The sequence below is a fragment of the Rousettus aegyptiacus genome, unplaced genomic scaffold (genome assembly GCF_014176215.1).
Source record: "Rousettus aegyptiacus isolate mRouAeg1 unplaced genomic scaffold, mRouAeg1.p scaffold_m13_p_2, whole genome shotgun sequence".
Classification (NCBI taxonomy): Eukaryota; Metazoa; Chordata; class Mammalia; order Chiroptera; family Pteropodidae; genus Rousettus; species Rousettus aegyptiacus.
In genome coordinates, this window is record NW_023416295.1 from 166,396,836 (window position 1) to 166,408,625 (window position 11,790).

The 11,790-nt window shown below is 44.2% G+C and overlaps 1 protein-coding gene across 7 annotated transcripts in view; it reads right to left on the reverse strand.

Moving 5' to 3' along the window:
• SYN3 (synapsin III) overlaps positions 1-11,790 on the reverse strand; it is a 400,752-nt gene that overhangs the window by 134,996 nt on the left and 253,966 nt on the right. The window lies entirely within an intron of this gene.

The following is an 11,790-nucleotide window of genomic DNA, read 5'->3' on the forward strand; positions in this document are numbered from 1 at the left end:
GGAAAGATTTCCTCATTTAATATTTATGCCAAGCCTGGGAGGGAGTGTTCTCTGCTCGTTCACAAATCAGGAAACTGAGGTACAGTTGGCTCTTTTCCAAGGTCACTCGTCAGTGGTTCCAGCGGAACACAGCTTTAAAACCATCTTGGCTGAGGCTTGGATGGTTCCTGGAAAGCATCAAGGAGCAGGGTCCCACGAGGGCCCTTTGGGGACCTTGCCTGGTGGCCGGCAAGCGTGCCAGAAGCAGCTTGAGGGAGGCAGGAACTGACTTGCAACCCGCTGGCCTCCCTCTCCTCACCTTCAAGTCTTCTTCTAACAGTCCTCCACACACCAGGGAGCGCACCTTACAAACCCTTTGAGAAGGAGCAAGAGGCATGTTTTGTTGGTGGGGAGCGCTAGTCGCCACTCGCATTGTCCCCAAGCAAGCCATCCCCTGGTGTGGGCAGCTTTGGCTGAACGATTACCTCGTGCTCAGGAATTTTACTGCAGGTTGCATAGCCCAGATCAAGCTGCTTTGGGTGACTATGCGTAGGCTTGGCATGGGACACGGAAGCCCCCAGGCCCTGCTGGGCAGGGGCCCCAGCTCCTCTCTGAAGAGAGCTAACTGGAGGTTACGCGCTGCAGCGGCGCCAAGGTCCCAGGGCAGCGCGGCTCTGACCGCACTGTGGTCAGGGCCAGTAGGCCTTCTGGAAAGATCCCAGCTGTGGCTTTGTTCTGTGCCTGGGGGAAATGGCCGCTTACAGGCCCTTCCAGGCTGAGAGAGCAATTTTAGGAATAATTCAGCCTCCAAACCTCTCTTTGCCTTCACTCCAATTACTTAGGGTTATTGTGGGAATTCTGAGGAACGACTTGAACTGTATCAAACCATGAACCAAGAATAGGAACCAACCGCTTGACCGGCCGAATCCGAAGTCAAACCCCGATATTAATTTTCTATGAATGCAATTCAGATAGAATCAACGTTGTTTTTGTTTTTAAACCAAACCAAACCCAAGTGGATCAGTTGAAACCTGAATCAAACCTCTATGTGTTCTAAAATTAATGGACCAGAACAAAATTGGAAAATAAAAACTTTTTCTGAATAAAAACACTATTTCATCAGGTTTGTTGGACCAGAATTTTTCATGTGTTTAAAAAACAGGAAAGATTCCAAATACGGAAACAATAATTACTCATTGCAAAACATCCAGAAAAATCAAAACAGTTTAAAGATGAATATCAGCTAAATCTCACCACTGGGAGATTGTCACGACTTTTTTCATTACGCTTCTTCCCTTTTTACACAAATGTGATTATTTATATAATAATAAATATACAATCACCTTCTTTTTTGTTAAGAATATTTCATGAAAAAGTTCCATGTCAATATTTAGAAAACCACACTATTATTTTCAACAGCTACAAAGTAGTCATTGGATATATCCTGATTTATTTCACTAATTCCCTTTTCATAGTTATTTAGGTTACTTCCATTAATTTACTTACACAAACAGTGCTTCAATAAATGGATTTGCACATAAATATTTGTACCCTGAGTTGATTATTTTGGATGACTTATCAAAGTGTTTCTAAATCAAAGAATGTACATATTTTTTTACTTTTCATACAGATTTCCAGATTTACTCCCAGAAAGGTCATAACAATTTTTACTCCCACCATCAGAGGATAAAAATGCTGATTTTCCCACACCCTGGCTATCACTGACTCGATCTGTACTTCTGGAACTCTAAAGGAATTATCCCACCCACAGCTGTAGAGTGACTAAGTGTCTCTGTCCAGAACTGAGGAGGGTCCTGGGACATGAGACTTTTTGTTTTAAAACCTGGAAAGTCCCGGGCAAACTGGGATGAGTAGGTCTCCTTACACAACCCTTACTAGCCGTGCAGCCAGGATTTTTATGAGAGCCTCATATATTCTAGTGCTGAGTATTGCTATAGCTAATTGGGCCGGGAGTAGATACCTGGACAAAGACTGGCTAATCACTTGGTGCAAAGAGATGATCTGAGACAAAATGATTTAGTCTTTTGGGAATTTGCTTTGGGAACAAGGAAAGAATGTATCATTGGACAAAAGGGATCAGTTAGCCAAGTACCAGCCAAAGTAACATGGGAGAAAAAATGCGGTGTGAGGAAGAGGAGCTGGTTGTAAGATGCAGAGAAGCAGAACGATTGTGCTGTGTTAATGGAGAGGCAAGATTCTTCCAAGTCTTGCCCTTCTCAAGGGTTTTCTTATTCTTCTTTTCTGATTCCTGTGTAGCTGTCTTCAAAATAGCAGTGCATGCTCCCTCCCTCTTATTAACTTGCTATCATTGAAGGAGTCTTATCTCCCTATAAGGCAAGAGGCCTGTTCAACACTTTTGGGTATTACCTATCATTTTCATCGTTGCCAACCAATCTGATTGACCAAAATGGATTTAATCTAATTTTGTTAACACTTGTACATCCTGACTAAGACCAAGTTTGAACATCTTCTAGAAAATGCATGCTTCCAGGATTTAGTCTGTGGGCCAGAGACAGGTGAAGAGTGAGGTACAAGGTCCCCTGATGGGGGTAGGGTCGGATGCCTGGTCTTTAGCTGAGCAAGCTGCCTCCTCTTTTCAGTCCTGACATGGCCTATGGTCATGTGGACTCCTGGCCTCCTTCCTGGTCCTTCTGGCTTTTTAATCCCAGTCAGACAACCTCACTCAGATTAAATCCATTTTTATAGTTGAGCAGCAAGAAGGACTTCACCCTGACCTTCCAATCAACGCTGCCTCTGTACTTGCTCTTTCCTCTGCCAGGAGTATTCTCTCGTTATCCCATGGCTTGGAGCTTTCCAGTTATCCCATGGCCAGAGGCTTCTTTTCAATCTGGTTTCTGCTCAACTATCGGCTCTTCCGAGAAGTCTACTCTGAAGTCTCATTTGATATGGCTTCTTCCTCCCTTCCTCTCTATGAGCTACGGTTTTATTTTCCATATAGAACTTATCACAACTTCAAATTATATGATTAACTGTTATTTTTTGTCTGCCCCACTGGGTGTAAGCTCCTCAATACTTGTCTGGTATGATTTGCCCATTGCATTCTTAGTGTCAAGGACATGCCCTGCAGGTGAGCGGGTACTGAATGACTGAGCTAATTAATGAATGAAGGGAGGAACATTCCCTACAGCAAAAGTGGGTTGTCCCCCTTATATGGTCAACATAAGGGGGCTAGCTGATGAGCTCCCTAACTTATAAGACCACGTGATTTGGGATCCTGATGTATTTCCCAGGACATCTGAGGTGGTTTGTCAGCTTCAAACCTTCCAGTGGCTTTCCACTGTACTTTGAATAGACCTGCAGGGCTTGACCTCTGCTAATCTACCCAATGTCATGTCCTTCCCTTTGCCCCTTTCCCACTCTGCTTCAGCCCCATTGGCCTTCTTTGAGTTTTTTGAGTCAAGCTCTGTCCTGCCTCTGGGCCTTCAACATGCACTATTCCTCTGCCTGGAATATCCTTCCTTCATTTTATCTGAAGTTCAGAGAAGCTTCCTGTTACCCTTATACCAAAGTATACTCCTTCGGGCTTGGCCTCTATCATGTTCACCTGCTCGCTTTTTTCACAGCATGTTTCCACTACTTTATTTCCTTACTCACTTGCTCATTTGTTTTTGCATTATGTGACTGATGCCTTCCCCATTCATTCTATGCTTTGTGAGTGGAGAGATCATTTTTTTTTTTGTCTATCACTGTATCCCTAAACCTACACCAGAAGCTTGATAAATATTCATTCAATGAATGAATGAATGAATGAATGAATGAGTGAGTGAGCTATTTTAAAATCAAAGTCAGCCACTGCAATAGACAACCTCCAACACTTGATTGACTTATGGTCAATAGTTCTGTACACCAAATTAATTCATTTGGTCACCAGATAATTTCTGCACTTAAATCATCTTCAAGGATACAATGGAGAGTTATATTCTCAAGATTAAATACTGCGGGCTTTACAGAAAATGTTTTATGCGCTTTAAGCTTTACCTAAATTTAGAATTCTTCTGCCCTTATGAATCCATGTTCCACAGAAAGTACTTTCAGAGCCTTGCCATGCTTCTCATGCCTTCAGTGGGCTCTAGGTTATGAAGATCACGCGGGTCCTGTCTTTGGAACATTTTGACACTCCTTGCCTAGGTGGACTGGGTCTCCATTCAGACTTGACATCGTGCCTTAGCAAACAGATGTTCCAGGGAACAATCCAAATCTGCATCAATATCCAGGGAATCCACACTACAGAGAGAAAAATAATGGGCAAATCCCCTTGGGGTGACCTTCCAAGTAACCTCGTCATTTGAGGCTAGAAAGGAGGCTTCTTCCATGAAGAGCACAGGTTGCATAGAAAGACTCTGTGCCCTGATGGTGAATGGGGCTTAGGATAATGGTCTCCTTGCACGGAAAAAGATTTTTTTCTGAACGCCCTTACCGATAAGGTTAGCTTGATGATAGAAGCAGCCAGTTCTCAGCTATTCAAAATGAGTTTGGATTTCAGCTGAAATAATCTCTCTTTAAGCAGCGAGGTCTGAACATCCTTCATGCTAAGTGGAAAGGGAATCACAGGAGCCAAGGAAGCCCAGACTCTAGTCTGACATTCTGCAAATGACGGCTGTGTGACTCTGGACAGGCCACTCCCCTTCTGCGGGCCTCAGTTTCTCTATCTGTAAATGAGAGTTAGTCTGCTTGGTCTTGAAGGGCCCTTCCATATCAATTTCAGTGGTTCTCAATTGTCTTAGGGAGTGAATGAATGTCAGGTGCTATTTTATATGTATTTTTAAGTGCTCGGGAGATTCTGAAATCTGAGATATTCTAGAGTGCCAGCCTATGGCAGAGGATGAGTATTAAGAAGATGGATTTGGACCACCTGAGAATTTTAGCACCTTTTCTGTTATTTCCTAAAAGTGTCTCTGGCAATTCTAGATGACTGAATTCTAAGTATGGCTCATGACCTATCCACTAATTATTTAACAAACTCTTCTAAAACTTTTATCTAAATCTTGTTGCGAATACCCTCCCATTAAATGTCATAATCTCTGATTAAGATAGGTTTTGTGCTGCTGCTCCTGGCCATGTGAAGCTAGGAAATTTCTTTGATCTTTCGTTTCTTTATTTGTAAAACATGGGTAATATTTATACCTCTCCCAGTGTTGTTGTGAGAATTAATGTACATAAAGCCCTGTCATCATGCTAAGCACACAGAAGATGCTCAATTGATATAAGTTCCTTTCACTCAATCACCCCTTGCATTTAGTTGAAGTATCTTTTGCATAGGACAACTTTCCCCAAAGGATGTTTTGTAGAACACTGCTTCCCTCAAGATGCTTCCCATAAGATGATAGAGGAATTTTATGGTCAAATGCACTAGGAAAATCCTCATGTCATAGTCTCTTCTTGAAATGGTATTCAGTTATGTACTGGTAAACTAGCTCTTGGAAAAAATAAAAACAAAATCCTAGATCTGTAATGTTTGCTGATTTCTGTGGTGTAAATACTCCCATCATGGCCAATTTCAAGTTATAAATGTTGCATAATTGAACATGGAATTGGGAAGAGACATGCAGAATTAGCTCTCTTGATTTGGTAAGCACTGGCCCTAGGACACTACTAAAATATTTGTTAGTATGTTATAGTTTCTGATATGCCCTGTGATAAATAAACCTTTTTAGCTTTACATAGTTCAGTAGTTCGAAAATATATTAGACAATGCAACCCTCTTTTCTCATAGCACCTCTTGACATCCTATGAAACTGGTATTCCTGAGAACACACTTTGGGAAACTGCCGATGTGAAATATATATTTTTAAAATAATTCATCAACATGTCATCATTTAAAACAATACAAATGTGCTCTGCACAATTAGGGGACACTGTGCAAGGTAAGGGACACGGAGAAGAAAAGCCACAGCTTTCACCTTTAAGGAGGAGACACAAGTAGCACACATGAAGTGACTGGTGAGCAACAGCTGAGCTGGAACTGAGTAATGCATTGAGTGAGGCTGTGATGCTCAGTGTAGAGAATAGGCCCAGGGAAGACTGGAGAGGCAGGGAGAGCCCTCTGCAGGAGGCGCTCGCAGCTGAGCCTGAGAGCACGGGAGAGCTTGGGAGGTTCTGGAGAAGACCAGAGGAGAAGAAGGCCGCTGCAAGTCAGCAGAGCCTGAACCAAGACCCGGGCAGCACGATGCGCATGTGGTTGGTCACGCCGCCCCATCCCGCCCAGGTTCCTTTGGGGTCTTACCTGGAGCAGTTGGATCACCTACCTCCAGAGACCCAAGTTCTCTCTGAGACCACCTCGTCCCTTCAGCAGCCCTTTCTGTCTGCGTCCTTCAGTGTGGTTCTTTTTGATAGGCCTGTGTGTATGCATGTCTAACTATCTGCAACTCAGGGGGCTCCGCAGGTAACTAGATTCCTTTGTGAAACACCCGGAGGACTTAAAAATTTAATTTTCTTCAATGGGAGAAGGTATTAAAGCCCAGTATGGAATCTAAACTCCATACCGCAGAAGGCCATTCCTCCTTCTAGCTGGCAAAGATGCCACATTAACCAGAGCTCCACAAGGAGCTGTAGGTGGCCCTGTCAAGTAATAAATAATAGCTGTTATTTTTAAAAATTATGGTAACACACACACAAAATCGATCATTTCAACCATTTTAAGTGTATAGTCCAGTGGCATTAGTTACATTCACAATGAGTTTTTTTTTTTTTATCTCCCCAGAGGGAAGCTCTCTACCCATTAACTACTAATTCCCCATTCACCTCTGCTGCTATTACTTACGACCACTCCTTAGATCTTAGACACTGCTCTAAGAAATTTACATGTGTCAGTTCATTGAATCCAGATATTAACCCTATGAGATAATTATCTCTACTTTAACACAGTGAAGGAAGAGATGGGGAAATGGAGCGTAAGCATCTTGCCCAAGGCCATAGAACTAGGAGCGGCAGAGCCTGCGTGTGAACTCAACTAGATCCAACCTGAGACCACCATGCAAAACCTCCTGTATACCTCAGAGCCAAGGTTGGCTTCGTCTTAGACTCAACAAGAGGAAAGACCCCCTGTGAGGCCCCTTGAGACTCTTGGGTGCATGAGGACTGGAAACTCTTGGCCTCTGGAGGACCAGTGCCTGACATCATCCACCTTTCCTGTGTCAGATTATCAGGTCCCCGGCAGAAAAGATCCGAAGCAGCCAGACCACTTAGAGCAGTGAGGGCTATGCACATGGCCGGGAGGGATCTGTGCCTTTCTGTGAGTTGCCATCTAGAAATGCTGGGACAGAGTGGGACCAGATCGAGCAGTCACGGCCTCTGAGGTGGCTCTTTCTTCTAGGGGTTAAGGCTGATGTCAGACTTGGGCAAGCTAAGGGCTGGGGCCAAAGAAGCAATTGACAAAACAAGCTCTTGGCAGAAATGGCTCACTCTGCACTTGAAAACAGCCACCTCTGAGCCGCCTCCAACACACAAGAATAGTCAAGAGGGAGAGTGAAGACAGAGGTGAAGGATTCTTGGCTGTGGAGACAGATTTTTAGAATCTGAGTGACAAGGCCTGTCAAACACCCTCCACTGGGGAATCTTACTTGAAATCGAAGGCTTGGTCTCAGTTCCTGTGTGGAGGAGGCCTGTATGGCCTTACCCTTTTGGTGGCTTCATCTTAAACCTTCTTGTTTATGCGTGCAAATTTGTATGTACCTTTGTAAGTCCAAAACGTCTAATAACGAGGCTCCCTGTAACTATTTCAGACCCAATCATATCAAGCCCAGACAGAGATCTAAGGCGACTAGCTTGTGTTGTTTCCTGTCAAATTCCTCAGCCTTCTTGGAAATAGTCTCACAAGGTTAGTTTACATAGCCAGGATGTCTTTCCCAGCTGGAGATGGGTGGAGTGGAAGTGATTGATGCCATACTGCTCCAGTCTGGCTAGTAGGCAATTACTATGGAGGGGGCCCAGGCTGGAGAGGCCACACCCTTGTCACCCACATTCTTCCACATCTATCCGAAATCCTCCTTGCTGTCCTGCTCTCTCCATTATAATGTCCCCAGATTCTGCCCCACTACATAAGTCAATCATAATGTCTGTTATGTCTGCCATGCCTTTTGGAGGCACACTGCTCTGACTTTAGTGCTCTGCCAAAGAAAAGGCTCTAGGCTATTGCTTTGAGCAAGAAGTGGTCACTGATGGACACGTGACCCAAAGGTAGCCAGGCATACTAGGAGACAAGACCAAAGGACTGAAAAAAAAAAAATCCAAAAGAAAAGGTAGACAGTAAAAACAGATACACAGGCAATCCAGATATTTACGTTACCAATTACGGAGTGAAAATAATTGATTAATACATTCAACAAAACAGAAGAAAAGGCGGAACATTTCTACAGAGAAATGAAACTGATAAAAATCAACTGGAAATTCTAGAACTTAAATATGAAATAACTCATTTTAAGTACCCAAAAGATAGGTTTAATATCGGTTTAGACATAGCTGAAGAAAGCATTAATGAAGAGGAAGACAGGTGAATAAAATGCATGTGTGATTGGGTCAAGGTCTTATTCAGAGATCTCCTATGACTCTTCATTACTGCCCTGATGGCACCCAGATTTCCTAGAATACTTACCAGTCTAATCTCCAGCCCCCCCCCGCCATATTCATCCTGTTTTTCATCTAGATTGGAATGAATTCTCTATAGTCTCAAATATGCTTTGCATGTTTTTTGCTTCTATGTCTGCTTTTATTTCTAGGGAATCTTGCCTTCCATTTTTGTCTGGTGAAATCACCCTTATATTTCAAAGACAAGCTCAGATGTTATCTTCTCTGTGAAGCCTTCTTCAAGCTTCTCCTGGTTTTTCCCTCATCCCCTTCTTTAAGGTACTGTGGGAAATTCCTCTAAAACAATTTTTAGCGCCATGTATTAAAATTATTTGATATGTCTATTTCTCCTTCTAAAATAGGACTTCATGAAAGGCAAAGCACACAGGTTACTCATATTTTTAATCTCAGTTCCTAGCATAATGGCTAGTATACAGGTGGTGTTAAATATTATAATAAATAGTGCAAGAACCAAAATATTTTAGGGCACCACAGATGAGTATCTTACTTATCCTTAATAACGAATCCCAGTGAAACTGTGACTTGATATTGCATATTTTTACCTGCCCATTTGTTCATTTCATCCCCGACTCCAAAATATAAGCTCCATGAGGACAAGGATTTTTCTTTTTCTGTTCTGTTTACTCTCTGCTATATCTCAAATGCCCAGCAGATAGTAAGTATTCCAAGCATGTTTTTTGAATGAGAGAAATACTCCTTCTAACACCCTGAGAGGAAGGAGGGCAAAGGCGCAAGCTAGCTATCTAGGTGAGTCCACTGAAGACTGGGCACAGGTTGTATTCCAGGAGTCAGGCAAGCACCCGGATAAGAGGGGAGAAGGCTGCAGGGAAAAGCTTTGAAAAATAGATGAATGACTTGGCACATTTTCTGAAGTCCAACCTTCTCTGTTTAAGTCCTGTTCTAGCTATTTAAGGAAAACGGTAGTACCTGCCCCACATGATTTTTGTGAAAATAGACTAAGATTCTGACCATAGAGCATGAAACATTGCAACAGTCTACTGTTGTGACCTTTAGTGTATTATTTGGCCATGGGTCCACTCTGGGTTTGTCTTCTGGTTTGGTCAGAGATGCCCCTGTTCCTTCTAAGTCCTTTGGGTCAACCAGCTTCATCCTTCATCCTTAAGTAGCTACTAAGTACTAGTAGTTTATGTGTCTCTTTTCATTTAATCCTCGCCCCATGCCCCTGAGGTTGATGATTGGTGCAAGTTAAAGATGAGGAACCAGAGGCTCAGAGACACCAAGCAACTGGTCCAATCACGCCCCACAAATGAAAAGAAAAACTAGAATTTAAACTTAGGTCTCTTTTGTTACCCAAGGCTCATTGACCCAGCCTGCCTTGCCCAAGGCCACACATCCAGCAGAAGCAAGGCTAGAACCCAGGTCTTCTGGGACTCAGACCAGTGTTAATTTCACTGCATGATAGATAGCAACATCGGGATTCTCAGTGATCACCACTGCTGTGCTCGTTAGGCTGCACACATCAGGTCTTGTGGCCTCAAAGCCAGTGGCCTTCCCATTGTGCCACCCCATATCTGCCACCTTGGCAGCCTCCAGAACAAGGAAGCTATGGTTTTTATTATCAGGTTTTGGCCCAACTTGGTTTCCAGGTCTAAAAAGAAAAGAACTCAGCATTATTGGAAGCCCCGCTGCTCAGAAACCCTCCTTTCCAAGGCCTCTTTCAACCACCTATGTGGACTCCGATTTTGCCCCCATCCCCACTACTCAGCAACCCCTTTCCTCTGCTGTTGGGACAGCTCTGTGGTCCCAGAGAGAAGGGGAGGGAAAAGCCTCGCAGTGCGGACGCTCACATCCACATTCTAGGGGGCTTTTTCCTTTGCCTCCTGGGCTCTCAGAGCTGAGGCCAAAGCCAGAGAATATGTTTCTCATTAGCTGTACTTTCGCTGTGAAATGAAGTGCTCTTTGAACCGGTGGGAGCAGGAAAGCCATTTACACCCCTGAGAGGACAGGGACTGCCAGTCTGGCCAGCACATTCCTTAGGTTCCTTTTATCTCCTGGGCTGAGCTCTCAGCAGGCAGCTGTTGCTACCATGTCCCCCTGTGCAGCCAGTGAGCTGCAGACGAAGGAGGAGACATGCCCCTCTATCAACTGAGGTAGGAGAAGCAAACTCCCGCTGGACCTATCTACCCCTTTCCCTGTCCCAGTCTTCTTCCTGAGACCTCCTTTGTCCTGGATGGCTTCAATAAATCCCCCAAAAGTCATTTGTCTGATTGTCCATCCATCTGTCTGCCTGTCCGTTCATCCACCCATCCATTCCAATGGGAACTTGTGAGTGCAGAGTCGGAACCAGGAGAATCTTTCAATATGATCTGTCTCCTTCTCCTTCATTTTACTGATAGGGAAACTGAAACCCAGAGTTAACTTGTTCAAGGTCACATGGCAGTTTCGTGGGTTCATTTGACAAATACTGATTGAGTACGTTTCATGTGCCAGATTCCCACCCCACTCCCACTGGAGCTACGTTATGGTTACAGCCATGAAAGCACGTACATGTCTCAGCCTTCGTGGTTCTTCTAGTGGTGGGGGCAGATGGCAAACGCGGGAACAAATAATTGAACGTGATAATGTCAGATGATGGCAAATGCTCTAAACAAAGCGACAGAGGCATCTCTTTGAGAGGAGTGGCTGGGGAGCAGGGAATACATTTAAACAAGGTGGGTGGAGAGGTCTCTTTGAGAAGGTGACTTTGAATTCAAATCTGCGTGGTGACAAAGGGCCAGTCGCAGGAACCTGTGAGGGAGGGGCATTAGAGGCAGGGGAACCACTGGTGTGAAGGTCCTGAGGTGGGGATGACCTTGGCTTGTGTGAGAGACAGACAGAGGGCCAGAGTGGCAGCAGAAAAAGAGTAGGAAGAGGGAGAGTGGTACGTGACGTGGCCAGATGCTTAAGTACTTCCCGAAGGGCCTAGAAGTCATGTAAGGAGTTCAATCTCCCTGTCAGGACATTCCAAGTAGGGAGCTGACTGAAATGTTTTGTGTTCTCAAAAGGATCCCTCTGGCTGTGTGAAAAACAGACTTAGGGGAGGCAGGGGGCCCTCTGAGACCAATTTGACTACACTCTGCTCAACATTTAGCTGTCTGCCTTTGGAAAGGTCTTATTTTGAGACAGCTAGCAGGATGGGCTCAGGGGTCAAACTGCCAGGGTTCAAATCCTGATTTCACCACTTTC